This window comes from Pan paniscus, chromosome 1, assembly GCF_029289425.2.
Source record: "Pan paniscus chromosome 1, NHGRI_mPanPan1-v2.0_pri, whole genome shotgun sequence".
Classification (NCBI taxonomy): domain Eukaryota; kingdom Metazoa; phylum Chordata; class Mammalia; order Primates; family Hominidae; genus Pan; species Pan paniscus.
The window spans coordinates 14,539,214-14,554,771 of NC_073249.2; the positions used below are offsets into that span (position 1 = coordinate 14,539,214).

At 43.4% G+C, this 15,558-nt stretch overlaps 1 long non-coding RNA gene across 1 annotated transcript; it reads right to left on the bottom strand.

Annotated features, from left to right (window-relative positions):
• Positions 1 to 960: 960 nt before the first annotated feature.
• Positions 961 to 15,558, bottom strand: LOC130540878 (uncharacterized). Its single transcript, XR_008954900.2, has 4 exons — positions 15,342 to 15,558; positions 6,397 to 6,635; positions 5,628 to 5,753; positions 961 to 1,752 (listed from the first exon to the last, which is right to left on the bottom strand). It is a non-coding gene; the product is annotated as an uncharacterized LOC130540878 (long non-coding RNA).

The following is a 15,558-nucleotide window of genomic DNA, read 5'->3' on the forward strand; positions in this document are numbered from 1 at the left end:
ACCCGCTCCCAAAATGGGCTCTGCCATAGTGAGTGTTCACTTCTCTGGAGCATACCTCACACGTGTTCTCCCACTCCTTTTTTATCACCGTGCCCAAAACACCCTCTCATCTTCGTGTTTCCTAATTTCACTCTAGTTCTCCCTCAACCCCCAGCTCCAGTGCCATCTCCTCTCCAAGTCCTTCCTTCCACCCCACTCAGCTTCTGCAACCATCCGTGATCCTTTGCTACTTCTGGACCTTCTCATGTGTGTATATCTCACTTTGCTAATTCAATGTAGGTAAGCCCCCCTCCCTGTCATGCTGCACATGCACTTGGACCTAGGAGCACCCCAGTAAGAGCTGCTGACTGGCTGATCTAGGTCATGTGCTGCCATGGAGGTGACTGTGCTGGGTGTGCCAGTTTTGGTTACCAGGCTGTGGATGCGTGTCTCACACAGGCCGCACCTTGAAGGGAGGGCCCCTGAACCTAAGCAGGAGAGGTTCAGTCATCCCAGTCCTCCCCCAGCTGCTCTGCCTCTGCTTCCTGATCGCCTGCCACAGGGCACTGGGTGGACCGCCAGAAAGACCCTGCCACAGCTCGCCCAGGCACCGGGACAGACCCCGGTGGAGGAAGGGCCCCGCACCTTGCAGCCAGCGTCCTGGTGCTCAGAACAATCCAGGCATCTTACAGAACACCATGGTTTGCTCAATCTGTAGGCAAATTGTTACTGTCCATGGGAAAGTATTAGGAACCAGAAAATCATGTTTGTTTTCCTTCTCATTATAAACTTTCAATGGCTCCCCTCTGAATACCATCTAAAGCAGTAAGTAACCTGGTATTTGAGACCTTACACATTTTTATTCAAATCTGTCTTTCATTAATCGGATACTGGCCAAGGCCACCCAGCCTGTACCTTTTACTCATTTATAAAGAAATGGAAAATTCCTTACTGAATGAGTGAATGAATAAATGCATGCAGTGGTGGTTGTCTTACACTTTATATAACACGCCCTCTGGATTTACTAATAAAAAATGCTGTAGGCCTCTTCCAGCGGCCTTCCCTCATCCTGGTCTGCATTGCAGGGGCTGTGGCTGCAGCCAACACTGAAGACTGCAGGGCACCTGAGGAGACCAACATCTTGTCTTCCAGAGACGAGGGTGATGTCATGAGTCACTTCTTGGTCTTTCCCCTCTCTCTGCGCATGTGGTGTCAGCCGTGGTGCCTGCCAACCCGAAGACAGGACTTGCTACATAGGTCAGCAGTGGAAGAGACCCGAGTTACCCCGAGTTACCAACAGCGAATCCCTATGGGTCCACAGCAACTTCAGTCCTTGCCTCCTCAGAAGAAAGAATTCGACTGAGGGGCGTTAAGGCAGAAAAAGAGAGCAAGTTTCAGAGCAGGAGTGGAAGTTTAGTTAAAAGGCTTTAGAACAGGAAAGAAAGCAAAATTCGCTTGAAAGAGACCCAAGCCGGCGCCTGAAGGTCCAAGAGAGAAAAGAGAGCACAAGAAGACAGTAAAAAAGAGGGTCTTTAACCTTGATCCTGGGACTTCATAGGCTTGCCTCTTTCCCAGGATTCTACCCTTACAGGGTGGGTTTCCCGCATGCGCAGTGCTCGCCATACCCTTTGGAATGGAGCATGCGCAGTGTGTTTAGGGAGGTCCACGCAGGCCCCTCAGGCTTTTTTCCCTTTTCTGGTGGAGTGGTCATCAAACGTCATCATTTTTTTGTCTCTTAACACGCATGCCCAGGAAGTTGCTTCTCCCTGGGGCCTGCATTCAATTAACATTTTGATGTTAACAGGTGCGGACCATCAGGAAATGGTCTCTTCTGGTGCGGTGGAATTGTCATCTTTAGAGAAGCGATGCGATCATTGCCGAATCATCACCCGAGATTTCTAGTGGGTGATGGAGAGACCTCTCTCCTGCCCCTTTCATGCCTAACTACCTGTAATACACAGAGGGGGCTTGGCTGGGACTTTGGAGTGAATTCAGGGAAGCTGGCCGTGCACAGCTCGGTAGACCACTGGGGATGAGACTTGAGGGTCTCTGGGCCTGCCGGCGGCCCATTGTACGCAGATCAGTGCGAGGGATCCTCACACTCCGGCTACTACAAAGCTGGGCCTTTACCTCTGCTTAAGCAGAAAGAGGCCTGAGCGGGTGACTCATTCTCACTCATCAGAGCATCCGCAGGGCTCCAGCCCTGCCCCAACCTCCCTGTGTCTACTGGGACAGCCTCAAGGCCAAGGGAAGGAACTAAAAGGAAAAAACTCCAGTTTTAAAAACTGAACAGAATTGAGGAGGAGCCTCCTCAGGACCGGTTCTTTCCTCCCCCACTGGCCTCTCACCTGCCACCATCAACTTTTACTCCCTTGGAATGTTCAAGCTGTTTGTCATTCCCTGGGAGCAGCTTGTCCACTGAGCTTCTGCATTTGGGGCTGAGTGACAAGAAATCAAAGGGACGAAATGGGCCAACTCCCTAATCTTACCTCCCTGCATTAAAGTGGAGAATATATGGGAGTACATAAATGGAAAATACACAGTCAGTTATTTACCATCACAGTCAATAACGGCAGAATCACTCCAGGAGGAAATGCAGTCTGGGGGACTTCCTTCATCTGAGACACCTAACCTGGGGACAGCTCGGCTCTGTGTCCCACCTCTGCCACCACAGACTCTCTGCCCACTCACTTCTCTGTATTCCCCAACATCTGGGGTGCTTCATTTGGGTTCCTGGAGAAAGGAGAAATATTTTCTACCTAGAGTGAATATATCTGGTGTCCTTCCAAATAGCTGCAGCCCATGCATTTTTAATAAGAAGGAAGCCCTGGTGAATGTCACAAAGCCAATAAATGTGGCCACCACCACGGTGGAGATGCCTGCAATGTGCAGGGCAGAGCAGAGATTAGACATGTTGCCCACCCAGTGGGCTGATGATCAAAGTGCCTGTGTGTTTCTGTAGGCATTTCCAGTTCAGTTTACATTTTAGAAGAAAATAAATACACTCAGACAACCATCTCCTGTTCTTCTCCCTACCCTCCACCTTCGATAATGGAATAAACTTTTCCCTTCCCCCTCCCTTTTATACTAAAACAGTTCCTTGGAGGTATCAGTGGGGCTGCTTAGGGGCAAAGGCCATGGATCCCAGCTCTGCACCTAGAAACTGGCTGATCCTTGTGACCCGGTCAACTGGGACCCAGTTGTAGCCAAACCTCTCTTCACTGGCCAGCAAGACCTGCAATTGCTCAGTTTCATCCCAGATCCCAGTGGTTCTAGCTAGACTCAGGCCAAAGACTACTTGGGCCTTGTGATGAAAGGCTTTTGGGAAATTAGCACTTTTCCACTGGATTATTGGAGCTGCAGAAACTTGCCTACCTCTGGGATTCTGTTCAGTGCCTGACATCCTGAAGGTTTGCCTGGGCTCCTCCCAGCCCTAGTCTAATCCTGAATGAGCTGGCACTGGCTGGGCAGCCTGGCCTCACCTGGGATCCCTGTTTGGCTTGGCCTTTGTCAAGGAGGCCAGGAGCCTGAGGAACTAGAGGATTAAGCAACAGCTTCCCAGGGGCGAATTCCTGCCTAGCGCCTGGTATCTGGTTTCTGAGCCAAGCATGGGTGGCTCTGTTTCTGCTGATTCCTCATCGTGGTTGCATGCTACATCCTGATTCTCTATTCCTGCCTGGATATTCCTCCCCAGAAGGAATTAAGTCAAGGGCCCTGAGAGCTGCAGGCCCAGATGTAGCTCTTATATGCAAACACTTCCACTTCTGAATTCTCACAAGTTACTAAGACCCCTTAGAGCCATGCTGGGGTCCTGTTAGCTCTTCCTCTGGGCCCAACTTAATTGACTTGGCCAGGTGTTATTTTAGACACCCGAAATAGGCAAGTGCTTGGTATCAGGGTGGTTTAAATTTCAGAGGGGCATGGCATGGCATGGCATGTTTGAGGCTGGGACTTATAATGCACAGATAAGAGCCTTCTTTGTTGCTCTAACAGTTTTGCTCATCTTTACCCACCATGTCTCTGATCACCCTGTGGGTGTTGGAGAGTTATGTCTGATTGTTTTTGCACACAGGTTGGAAATGTATGAAAGATAGACTGAATTTCTTGCCTCCTTCCCTAGAGCAAACCTAATAGCTCAGACTACAGCAAGCTGCTGATGTTCTATCTCTGTGAACTAGGAGGTGATAAGCTGAGGAATGCCTGCTCCTATCCCCATTTTTACCTGAGATCCCAGAAACTGGCATGCCCCGTACGCCCTGGGTTTGCCAGGTACAAACCTGTTTAAGCCTGTCCTGTTATACACATGAAAACACCCCCTGTTGTTCTCGAAAGTGAAAGCTGGACAATGAATTATGGAGTTGCCCTGTGTATAGAGGACATCCCATTCATTGTAGCTGTGCTCTTTCCAGACTACAGAGAGCATGTTATGGCTGGAGAAGTTAGGGCTGAGAAAGGGAAGTGACTTGTCTACACTCACATAGTGAGTCAGTAGCAGAACCGTTTAAGAGAATCCAGGGGCTTTGACTAATGTGCTACTCACTCCTGACACCACCCTGGTAAAGGGAGTAGAAAGGACAGGAATAGGTCAGTTGACAACATGTGGTGGAGGAGAGAAGCCTGCGTGCCTATGCATGTGAAATGACGTTAGAAGGCTTCCAAAAGGGCGGGTGCAAAATAATATTGCACAGTGCAATTGATCCTTAGTGGGAGCTCAGGAGCTGTTGGTTGATGAGTGAGTTGATAAGCTACAAGTGCCCACAGGGAGAAGGGAAACATCAAGCAGGATGACCAGGGGGTGCTGCAGAGAGGAAGCAGTGAACTGCCCGCAGCTGGCTGAGCCTGAGCCTGTGATGGGGCCAAGGGTGTGCTGGCACCGTATGGGCGGAAGGACCCGGGCTACCTCTAAGTCTACTGAGGCGTTATTTACCAAGGTGAGGGTTGAGCTGGATTCCGAAAAGGAAATCTGGTAAGGAGAAAGAGGCGAGCCCAGCGTGAAGGAAGGAGGTGTAGGGACAGTGGGCAGACGAGACGGCCTGGGGCAGAGGGAGATGGAAGAAAAGAAACAAAGAATGTCTGCCCAGCATCCTCATTTTTTTTGGTTTTCTGGGAAAATGGTGAAACTCTTGCAAGTGGCGATTACAGAGGGCGGGAGTAAGAGAGAAACCACAGTGATTTTTTTTTCAGGACCGAAAAAATGTTTTCCCCAAACTAAACAAAGTCAGATTGAGAAATGCAACGTAGTACCTTAGGGACCTGGTGGCTCATTGCTACGTCTTGCCACAGGCGCCGGCCTCAGATGCTCATGGCCGCCTGGGGAGGGGAGGAGGACCCTTAAACTTTCCAAGATCCAAACAGTCATGGTTCTCTTTTTGCAAAATAGTTTTTGTCAGCCTCTTGTAGATAGTGGTGGTCGCACCTTTTGTGAACCACAGCACGACATGTGCCTGGATGCCTCTTCCCCACCTGTTACCTGCCCAGGGAGCCTCACCTGCCTCTTATAGGACAGCTTCATAGCCTGTGACTTCAGTGTGGTCCTCTTACACGGAAAGCCCCCAGTGATAGCTGGTGTTGTTACCTAAAAGGTCATTTCCCTCAGATGACACCAGTGCTTTAGGATCATCAAAGAAACAAAGGAATCTTATACTTACAAGATGAAACTCTGCCTTCAAAAAGGGAGATGCGGCCAAATTCTTCAGGAAAAACCGGAGCTGGGGCCTGGGTGGTCTTGCTGGTATTCCTTCTTTTGTGATTAAATGAAGCCATTCATTTCAGAGCTGCCTTAAAAAATGTAGGAGTCATTCAACCTTCTTCAGCAAATTATAGTGATTTTAAATGAACAAAAAAGTCAGTGGCCCTATTCACACACCCCCACCCCTCCCCCATCAGAAATAATGTATCTGATGATGGAAATTATCCACAGCCTGAAAAGAAAAAATCATGGCAACTTCTCAGTTGCACATCGTACTTTCATATTTCTATTTATGTGAAATTCTTATTCTCAACCATATGATTTTTGTTAACGTTAGGGATCTAGATCTAGTCAGGTCTTGTGCCTGCAGACCCCTTTAATTAGCGTGATAACTCAAATTGCTTTCTAATTGAGGTGGCTGTGCTTCTGATTCTTATCTGTGGAGCCAGAGGCCTTGGGGCCACCTGCACAGCCCCACTGGCTGAGATTTTATCTGCAAGCACTGCCCTCTCTCCCAGGACTCTGCTGGTCAGGGGCTGAACTCTGAAGCTTCTCCAACCTCAGGTGGAAATCTGAGTTCTTGCCCAGCCCAGAATGCTGGGGGATCTCAGCAGCCTGCCTGGGCACACAAGAGGAGTGGGTGCTGAGCTGGCACAACAACTCTATCCTCCTGTCCTCACCCTGGGATTTCCGATTTGCTGCAGGGTGTGGGAGAACCCAGCTCCCACCTCTGCTAGCTGTGCATAATTACTGAGTGGGGAGGGCATCACTGTCTCAGACAAGAATGAGGGGCTGGCCTACAGTCTCTGCACCTCTCAAGTGGTCTCCGGCGGCACCTCAGGTCGCTGGCTACGATCCTGGGACCTATGTAGTCACTGGTGCCAGTGTCCATGCTAATGACTCTAGCGGCCACCTCTGTCCAGGCAAGGGCTGAATCCCGGCACCAACATAACTTTTTCCAAGCAGCCTAGATTAGGCAATTGAAAAAAACAAAAACAATCATGAGGTAAAGGGACCTTCAGTATAATCCTAAATTTATCACATAAATAGAGGTTGGGGGTACCCACCCCACCAAACCAAAAGGATTCATGACACAGTGCGAAGTGCCATGTGCCTTCACAAAGAGAAGGGTCACATCAATATCAACTCCTACAGCGATTCAACTCTACAGAGACAAATGGTGTTTTAAAAATTCCATTTTATTCATTGGTAGTTTTTCCCTTTTTAACAAAATTGTCTATATTTAAGGCATACAACATGATGTTTTGACATATATATACAGAGTGAAATCGTTACTACAGTCAAGCAAATTAACATATTCATCATCTCGCATAGTTATTTTTTGTGTGTGTATGATAAGAACACCTAAAATCTACTCTCTTCACGAATTTCCAGTATACAATATAATATTATTAACTATGCTGTACACCATACCTTTAGATTTATTTATCCTACATTTGCACCCTTTGACCTCTCCCCACTTCTCCCTCTCCCATCCCCAGTAACAGCCATTCTACTGTCTCTTTTCTACTTATTTAACTTCTTTTTTAGATTCCACATATAAGATGAATCACAGTATTTTTCTTTCTGTGGCTGGCTTATTTCACTTAACATAATGTCCTCCAGGTTCATCCATGTTGTCAAAAATGGCAATATCTACTTTTTAAAGGCTGTGTAATATTCCACTATATGTATATATATGTGCATATGCGTGTGTGTGTGTGTGTGTGTGTGTGTATGTGCATAAAAGCATACTGATTAAGGAAAATGTTCAAGCCATACTGGTCTGTGGTCTGAATTAGATCATGATTGTATCCTTTCCTTTGGCTGACCTTTACAATCCCTCAATAAGTTGTGCTAACACAGGGAAGCTGCTTTTACCAAATCCCTGTGATGAACGATTTCTTTATCCATCCGTCAGTTGATGGACACTTAGGTTGCTTCAATATCTTGGCTATTGTGAATAATACTGCAATGAACATGGGAGAGCAGGTATCTCTGTAAGGTACTGATTTAATTTCCTTTGGGCATATATCCAGCACAGAGAGTGCTGAGTCATATGATAGGTAGCTCTATTTTTAGTTTTTTTTTTGAGAAACCCCGGCAATTTTTTCCATAATGACTGTCCCGATTTATATTCCTACCAACAATGTATAAGGGTTCCCTTTTCTCCGCACCCTGTCCAACACTTGTCATCTCTTCTTTTTGGTAATAGTCATCTTGATGGATGTCAGGTGATATCACATTGTGGTTTTGATTTGCATTACTCCGATAATTAGTGATGCTGAGCACCTTTTCATACACCTGCTGGCCATTTTTATGTTTTCTTTGGAGAAATGTCTGTTCAGGTGCTTTGCCCATGTTTTAACTGGGTTATTTGTTCTTGTTGTTGCTTTTGAGTTGTGTGAGTTCCTTATATATTTTGTATATTAACCCTGTATCAAATATCATGTTGGTGCAAAAGGAATTGTGGCTTTTGCCATTAAAAGTAATGGCAGAAACTGCCATTAATGCCATTAAAAGTAATGGCAAAAACAGCAATTACTAATATATGGTACACAAATATTCTCTCACAATCCATAGGCTCTATTCTTTTCATTTTGTTGATTGTTTTCCTTGCTGTGTGGAAAATTTTTAATTTGATATAGTCCCACTTATTTATTTTTGCTTTTGTTGCCTGAGGTTTTGATGTAATATTAAAAAAAATCATTGCCAAGGCCAATGCCAAGGAGCTTTCCCCCTGTTTTCTTCTAGGAGTTTCATGGTTTCAGGTCTTAACTTACATCTTAATCTACTTTAAGTTGATTTTTGTGTCTGTTGTAAGATAAGGTCTAATTTCATTCATTTTCATGTGGATATCTTGCATTCCCAACACGATTTACTAAAGAGACTGATTTCTTCATTGTACCTTCTTGGTGCTCTTGTCAAAAATTAGTTGATTGTATATGTTTGGGTTTATTTCTGGACTGTCTATTCTGTTCTGTTGGTTTATGTGTCTGTTTTTATGTCAATACCATACTGTTTTGATTACTATAGATTTGTAGTAAAATTTAAAAATCACCAAGTATGATGCCTTCAACTTTGTTTTTCTTTCTTAATAACTTTGGCTATTGGGGTCTTCTGTGATTCCATACAGATTTTAGAACTGATTTCTCTAGTTCTGTAAAAAATGTCATTGGAATATTGACAAGGATGGCTTTGAATCTTCATACTACTTTGTGTACTATGAACATTTTAACAATATTAATTCTTTCTGTCCATGAATATGGGATCTCTTTCCATTATTTGTGTCATCTTAAATTTCTTTTATCAATGTTTTATAATTTTCAGTGTACAGGTCTTTCAGCTACTTGGTTAAATTTATTCCTAATTATTTTATTCTTTTTAATGTTATTAGTGAAATTGTTTTCTTTATTTTTTGGATAAGTCATTATTGTTGTGAAGAAAGGTACTGATTTTTGTATGTTGATTTTGTATTCTCCAACTTTACTGAATTCGTTTATTAGTTTAAACAGGTTTTTTTTTGTGTGTTTGAAGTTGTTAGGGTTTTCTACATATAGGATCATGTCACTGATAAAAAGGGACAATTTTACTTCTTTTCTGATTTAGATGCCCTTCATATTTTTTTCTTATCTGACTGCTCTGGGTAGTACTTCCAATACTATGTTGAATAGAAGTGGCAAGAATGGGCATCCTTGCCTTGTACTGGATCTTAGAGGAAAAGCTTTCCATTTTTCCCACTGCTTATGTTGCTATCTCTAGGATTTTCATAAACAGCCTTTATTATGTTGAGGAAATTTCCTTCTATACCTAAAGCGTTGAGGCTTTTTAATCAAGAAAGAATGTTGAACATTGTCAAATGCTTTTTCTGCATCTATTGAGGAGAAAATGAATAATCTTGAAGAACACTTTGTGAAAGTGACTTACAGAGTGGTTGTGCCTAGAGCACTGACCCAAAAATGATCAAGTGCTGGCCGGGTGCTGTGGCTCATGCCTGTAATTCTAGCACTTTGAGAGGCCAAGGCAGGCAGATCACCTAAGGTCAGGAGTTTGAGACCAGCCTGGCTAAGATGGCAAAACTCTGTCTCTACTAAAATTACAAAAAAAATTAGACGGGCATAGTGGCAGGCACCTGTAATCCCAGCAACTTGGGAGGCCAAGGCAGGAGAATTGCTTGAACCCAGGAACCAGAGGTTGCAGTGAGTCGAGATCGTGCTATTGCAATTGCACTCCAGCCTGGGCAACAGAGCGAGAGTCTGTCTCAAAAAAAAAAAAAAAAAAAAAAAAACAAAACAAGTGGGCAAGAATTGCCAAATATGCATAAGGAAAATTATCTCAGAGAGGCTGGGGGTGGGGGTGAGTGGACAGATCAGCTTAGCCTCTAAGGTAGGGCATGTATATGCTTGTGGTAAGAAGTTATATAAAGGGCCTTCTCTTTATAGGAACAGTAGCTTCTGCCTTAATCCTAGGTCATTGTCATCATCTACCCAAAGGGGTAGGCAGTAGACACTTGATAAGGGTGGATCAGGTGAAAGTAGTAAAGGCTGCTTGTAAGAGGTGAAAAGAAGGGCTATTCAACAAACGGTGTTGGAACCAGTGGCTAGCCACTTAAAAAAAAAATTAAGCTCGTTCTTACCACACTCTTTCCCCCAATAAATTCCATGTGTATAAAAAATTTAAAGGTAAAATTTGAAACCATAAGATTTAAAAAATCATGGGTGTGTTTATTGATCATCTCTGTATAGCAAAGTCCTTTCTAGTGTAGAAGCCACAGATTTAAAAAATTATAAATTTAATGCCATAAAAGTATACATACTTTTGTATGACAAAATTACCTTTAAAAATGTGACAATCAGGGCAAATACTTGCAACGTATATGAGAAACACAGGGTTAATTTTCTTAAATTATAAAAAACTGGTACAAACCAATAAAGAAAAGCTGGCATGAATCAATAAATTAAAAATTGGGCAAAGAATATGAATGGGCAGCTTATAAGGAAAGTCACACAAATGTGTGATAAGCACATTTACTTGAAATTAAGAATGCATATCCAAATCATAACAGGATGCCATTGTTCACCTAATTGGCAAAAATTATAAAGTGTTCACCTAATTAGCAAAAATAATTAGTGCCTGTGAAGATATGTGGAGAAAGGAACTCACAAATATTGTTATGGGGACTGTTAACTGGTGGTCATGTTGCTAATATTAATAGACTCATCTGAGAGCAATTTAACAATAGCAATTGTAATTTTCAATGTATGTTCCCTTTGATCCAGGAATTCCACTGCTTGAATTTAGACTACTACTACCTTGACAAAATTATACCAAAACACATCCCAGCACTTTGGGAGATGGAGGCGGGCAGATCACCAGGTCAGGAGATCGAGACCATCCCGGCTAACACGGTGAAACCCTGTCTCTACTAAAAACACAAAAAATTAGCCGGGAAACACTTGCTACTGTTTTAGACCACTATGTTTGGGGGTGATTTGTCATGTAGCAATAAATAATAGAAATAACCATGATCCCAAATTTTTGTGCACATTCGTGTGTGTGTGTGTGTGTGTGTGCGTGTGTGTGGTGTTGTGTACACAATTGGCCCTTGAACAACATGGGCTTGAACTGTGCAGGTCCACTATACACAGATTTTCTTCTACCTCTGCTACCCCTGAGACAGCAAGACGAATCCCTGCTCTTCCTCCCCACTGCTCAGCCTACTCAACATGAACACAAGGAGGATGAGGACCTTTAGGATGATGCACTGCCACTTGACACATGGTAAGTAGATTTTCTCTTCCTTATGATTTTCTTAATAACATTTTCTTTTCTCTGGCTTACTTTTTTCTAAGAATACAGAATCTAAGACATGTAACATATAAAATAGGTGTTGCTTGACTGTGTTATTGGCAAGGCTTCTGATCAACAATAGGCTTTTGGTAGTTATGTTTTAGGGGAGTCAAGAGTTATATGCAGATTTTCAACTGTGCTGGGGGATCGGTGCCCCTAACCCTCCTGTTGCTCTAGAGTCAACTGTACATGTATATGCGTACACACACACACACACACAATATTTTTATATATGCAAATGTACATCCACATTTGCTGTGTTTTGCATAATTTTGAGGCAATAGAGAACAGAAGGAACTGCTGAGAATGGTTATTTTTGAGTGGTGGACTGGAAGGCAGGGAAGCTGTGATAGTTAATTTTAGGTCTTAACTGGATTAAGGAATACCTAGAGAGCTGGTAAAGCCTCAAATCTGGGTGTGTCTGTGAGGGTGTTTCCAGAGGAGACTGGCATGTGAGTCAGTGGACCGAGTGGGAAAGATCTGCCCTCAATGTAGGCGGGCACCATCCAATCAGCTGGGGGCCCACATAGAACAACAAGGCAGAGGAAAGGAGAAATCTTTCTTTCTTTCTCCTGGACCTGGGACACCCTGTTTCTGTTGCCCTTGGATATCAGAACCCCAGGCTTTTCAGCCTTTAGACTCCAGGACACCCTGGGTTCTCAGGCCTTTGGCCTTAGACTCAGAGTTGCACCATTGGCTTCTCTGGTTCTGAGGCTTTTGGACTGAGCCATACTACAGGCATGCAGTTTGTGGGTGGCTTGTCATGGGACTTCTCTGCCTCCATAATCGTATGAGCCAATTCCCCTAATAATCCTCTCTTATCTATCTATCTATCTATCTATCATCTATCCATCCATCCATCTATCCATCCATCTATCTCCTATTGGTATTGTCTCTCTGGAGAACTCTGACTAATACTAAGATCATCTTTGTTAGAAATGGAATGTTAATTCTCTGTTGTTGCCTGTATGATCTATAATTTTTTTCTTGTGTATCTTTTAAAATCTTTACCTGGCTTGGGAGGAAACTATCCTTTTTTCTGCTCATGTTAGCTTTTCTAGAGTCTGGAAGCACGTAGTTTCTGCACAGTACCAACCTGGACTGAACAACAGTAATATGCTTAACATTATCCAAAACTGATTCTTGTTATCAATTGTGCAGTCCTTGGAGTCATATTTGAAGGTCCACATCCTGGCTCCATCATTTCCATCCTCTCTAAACCTCAGTTTCCTCTTCTGTAAAATGCAAATAATACCTGTACCTACCTATATTCGTTATCTATTGCTGTATGATAAATTATCCCAAAACTTAGCAGCTTGAACCAGTAAACATGTATTAGCCACAACTTCTGTGGGTTATGAAGCCAAGCACGACTCAGCCAGGAGCTTGTGGCTCAAAGTATCTCATGAGGTTGCAGTCCAACTACTGTCTGAGGCTACAGTCCCATCTGAAGGTGTGACTGGGTCAGGATCCTCTTCCAAGTCCATGCACGTGGTTGCCAACAGGATTGCATCCAATGGAGTCGGTTGGACTGAGGGTTCCACTTTCTCCCTGGCTGTTGGCTGGGGGTCTCCCTCAGTGCTTTGTCATATAGACCTCTCTACAGGGTGGCTCATGGCATGGCAGCTGGAGCACCAAAGACAGAAGCCACAGACTTTTTACAATCTGATCTTGAAGGGGACATCCTATTATTTTGACATACTCTACTCATTCAAGACAAGTATATGAATCCAGTCCACACTCAAGGAGAAGAGATTATACAAGGAAGTGAATGCTAGGAGGTGAGGATCAACAGGGGCCATCGCAGAGACAGCCTATCACAAGACCTCATAGAGTGGCTGTGAGCATTAAATGAATTAATGTCAGTGTTTAAAACATAGTATTGCTCAACAAATGGAAGGTCTTATTAATATTATAGATATCTGTCCATGTTTAACATTAAATATCAAATGTTCTCTTTTTTTTTTGAGACAGAGTCTTGCTCTGTCACCCAGGCTAGAGTGCAGTGGTGTGATCTCTGCTCACCACAACCTCCACCTCCTGGGCTCAAATGATTCTCCTGTCGCAGCCTCCTGAGTAGCTGGGACTACAGGCGCACACCACCACGCCTGGCTAATTTTTGTATTTTTAGTAGAGACAGGGTTTTGCCATGTTGGCCAGGCTGGTCTTGAACTCCTGACCTCAAGAGATCCACCTGGCTCAGCCTCCCAAGTTGTTGGGATTACAGGCATGAGTCACCTTAAGTGCTCTTTTTCTGCAACTAATTTGTGTGAGATTTCAGAGAGGCCCTTTGGCCAGAAATGTACTAATTTATCCACCTAGGTGTTTTCTCAGATTCCCCAGGGCAACACTGACTTAGGAGCGGCTCCTGCCAAGCAGTGATGTGGGCTTGGCCTGTCATGGCTTTGGGCCCTCTCAGTACAGCTCATCAAGCAGTCATCGAGTCTGTATTAGTGCCTGTAACAAGAAGGAACCCAGGTAGTAACTGAGGACCCAGCAGTGAACCAGGCATGCGTAATTTCTGCCTTTACAGGGCATGCAAGTTACTGGAGGGGGTTCAGACAGAGAAAAGACAACTTCAGCTATTCCTGGGTGCTCTTAAATACTGATACCCAGAAAGGCGTAAACCTAAATGATTACTCTTCTCTTACTACCTCAATATTTGAGGGTAAATGAGGAGGTTTATTATTGTTAATTATTTAATTTCAGAAATACATAATTTATTTAATTAAAATCTATTTAATACCTAAAATGTTACATTTATGAAATTTACTAACACCAAGTATGCCCTCACTCTGGTGGAGGCAGGAAACTAAACTGCTTGCCACCGTCATGACATCAGGTTCACAATGTGGTGCTACTCTGGTTTCCTAGGAGACTTAGCCCTGGCACAGGCACACAGCTGGACACATGCAAATAATCGCTATCCTCGCCAGGTGTTCAGCTGCTCTTCCTACAAGCATCTCTACAGTCTCAAAAAGTATATATTCATGCATTCAACAACTATTTTATGAACAATAAGCAAATGCTATATTGGGGTGCTCTTTGGATCCCACCTATTTCCAAATTTCCAAGACTGCATTCTCCCCATTCATTGTCCTCCAACACAGCTTTCGAGACCATGAATTGGGGTCTTCCCCTCATAGGCATGCCCAGCACAGCATAAGATAGAGAGCAGAACAGGAGTCATCAGAGTGGACTCTGAATCAATCACAGAGACAACAGCAATAAGCCACAAATACTCAACAAGCGGGGAAAAGGGGCAAGGGAATACAGTTATGAAGCGCAAAAGTTCTCCAAACATTTTAAACATTTTCTTCTCACTCTTACGATTCCCACTTTCTGTGTAGGAAAACAAAGAAAAAGAAAGTGACTTGTATGAGGCACATCCTCCAGAGTGAGTTGACCCAGAGTCTTTACGGAATGAGAAGGGAGAGAATTCATAATTAAATAAACAGCAAACAAACTTCAGGACAAAGTTATCCCTTATCTTACCTAAACTCTACAGTATTGTAATTTACTCAGTCAATCAATAAGTATTTTTTAGCATCTACTCTATACCAGGTACTATTCTAAGCTCAAGTTTTATCATGGTGCTCCAGTTTTCTCCTTGTAGTATTTACATTCAATAAACACTTATTACTAAACCTACTGGCGTGCAGAGCTATACTCTGTAACCTGTCGTACACTTCTGAAAAATATTAACAGAACCTTAGTTGGCAAGATCAAGAACTCATTAAAAATGGGGTTTAGAGAATACAAATTTAAAATGATACTATGTTTGAGTAATTACACATATATATGTAAAAATATATACACAAACCAAATATTCAGGAAGATACCAATTCTGAAACAAGCTCTGTCTATATTAAAGAACTCCTCTGCTGGAAATGTTTTCTCCGTAATCTCCTTCAGATATTTAGTGTATATCTGTGATATCATGATTTTCTAGGGCATATTCTCCAACAAATGTCATGTTACATAAGCTATGTGTTCTTTCATGTTTGGAAACTAGCCCTTACTGTGAAGTATAACATCTT